Here is a 2,492-nt window from a genome sequence, read left to right as displayed (position 1 = left end):
TTCCCTCTCTCTGGTGAGTGCACATTACCCTGTTACACATCAATAATAATAATAATAAATAAGTTTTTGGAAATCATGGTTATGCCTTATTCATACATATCTTTTTTTTTTTTTGAGAGAGAGGTTTTTCACTATAGGGCGCGTGCGCTCGCCAGACAGACAGAGAGAGACATAGAGACAGAAAGCGAGAACTCACCCCCCAGGGGGGATGGTCACACCACAATCCCTTCTCCTCCATTTTCCTCTCGGGATCCTGGGCATGCACGCACACGTGCCCGGCGTGAGTTTTAAGCCACCAGGTCCAGGACGCGAACCGCGGTCAACTACGTGGGAGTCCAGCGACATAGCCATTATGCTAACTGCTGGTTCCCAATACATATCTTAATTGTCCACAGAATCTACGGAAACATCATATACAGAGTAGACCTTGACATCCCAATTTACTGTTCAGTATTTCAGTCTCTGAATTTTTCCACTTTCTCTTAAATTATTTCATAACTGACATTATGGACCACCACTAAAAGTGACATATCTGGCATATGGAAATATGAGTATGGTCCTTTTTGCATAATCATTTACTCTTTCACATATAGATCATCCATTTATCCTCCTCATTTGCTGAATACTGGCAGCCCAGCCATTTCGTACAATTTTACAGTTACCATACCTACTGACAGTTACTGTTTTTACTAAAGAATATTTTGGCTATAAGACTTGACCCAGGGGAATTTCTGGAGAATAATGATCAACTATAAGGAATTGAAGACCCAAAATAAGTTGATGATTAATTTTGCAGAAATGCCAAAGCTTATATCTAAAAGTGATGGGCAAAATAAGCAAATAGGTAAGTTTTAATAAGTAGCACACTTTTACTGCTGTTCACATGGAGACGCTAATGAATTTCCACAATCCTACCAAAACAGTTTCTTCACATTCCATCCAATAGAGCAAATAATCTTTATTAGTTTCTGAGCAGCACTCATATCCAGAAACTACCTTAAAAACTTTCATCTGATTTAGGATTTACTTGGATTTGGGGGTTAGGAATTTTTGTTTCTGTTTTGTTTTTGTGTCATATATATTTTGAATTTGCACAGCTATGTTATAGACTAGAAAGGAAATTTTTAGTAGATTATTCCAGTTATGATCTTGGTCATACTAGAAAATAGCTATGGACCTTAAAGAAATGGGGTCAGGGACCAGCAGTTAGCCTAATGGCTATGTCGCTGGCCCATGTAGTCGACCGCGGTTCGTGTCCCAGACCCGGTGGCTTAGAACTCACACCGGGTGCGTGTGCATGCGTGCCCAAGATCCCGAGAGGAGAATGGAGGAGAAGGGATTGCGGCATTGCCATCTCCCCTGGGGGGTGATTTCTCGCTTTCTGTCTCTCTGTCTCTCTCTGTCTGTCTGGTGAGCACACGTGCCCTATAGCAAAAATCTCTCAAAAAAAAGAAAAAGAAAAGAAGAAATGGGGCCAGAGACCAGCAGTTGGTGTAATGACTGTGTCGTTGGGCCCCCACGTAGTCGACTGCGGTTCAAGTCCCAGACCCAGTGGCTTAAACTCATGCCAGGCATGTATGCATGCATGCCCAAGATCCCAAGAGGAGAATGGAGGAGAAGGGATTGCGGCATTGCCATCTCCCCTGGGGGGTGATTTCTCGCTTTCTGTCTCTCTGTCTCTCTCTGTCTGTCTGGCAAGCGCATGCGCCCTATAGAAAAAACCTCTCGAGAAAAAAAAAAAAGAGAGAGAGAGAGAAGAAATGGGGCCAGACAACAATTAAACATGATGCTCTGTGAGGCAATCCCACATAACACGGTTCCTGGTTCAATTTTAAAGACCTCCCTGAGTAGAAAGGAGCATGTGTGTTCATGATCCAGGAAAGTCTGAGGGCTGGGGTGTAGAAAGTGGCATCAGAGCACTGTTAGGGATTTTCTCTCTCTCTGCAACTCTCACTCATGGAGAAAATAAATAGATACAATTTTAAAAAGAAGAAGAAATCATGACCTCTTTGTACTTTTTAGCAAAACAGAAATAATCTTTCAATTCCAGAGAAATCATATAAACTCTCACAACAGGAAGACTGCACATTTGTCTTCCTTGTGAAGCACACTGTTACTTCTAGAAAGCTGTATTTCTAGTGACAGAGAAAGTCTTGAATTTGTATTACCAATTAAATTTCTGAGAATGATTAAGTTTATTACAAATACCCTGATAGAGACAAAGGTCACTGATATTCTAATGAGGCACAGATATAAGTCAAAAATAATGGTCAGAGGGGACCAGCAGTTAGCATAATGGCTATGTTGCTGGACTCCCAAGTAGTCGATAGCGGTTTGTGTCCTAAACCTGGTGGCTTAAAACTCACGCCAGGCACATGTGCGTACATGCCCAAGATCCCGAGGAGAGAACAGAGGAGAAGGGATTGCGGCGTGGCCATGCGCCCTGGGGGGTGATTTCTCACTGTCTATCTCTCTGTCTGTCTGGCGAGTGC

This window comes from Tupaia chinensis, unplaced genomic scaffold (genome assembly GCF_000334495.1).
Source record: "Tupaia chinensis unplaced genomic scaffold, TupChi_1.0 Scaffold141724_1, whole genome shotgun sequence".
Classification (NCBI taxonomy): domain Eukaryota; kingdom Metazoa; phylum Chordata; class Mammalia; order Scandentia; family Tupaiidae; genus Tupaia; species Tupaia belangeri.
This window is presented reverse-complemented; position numbering follows the sequence as displayed.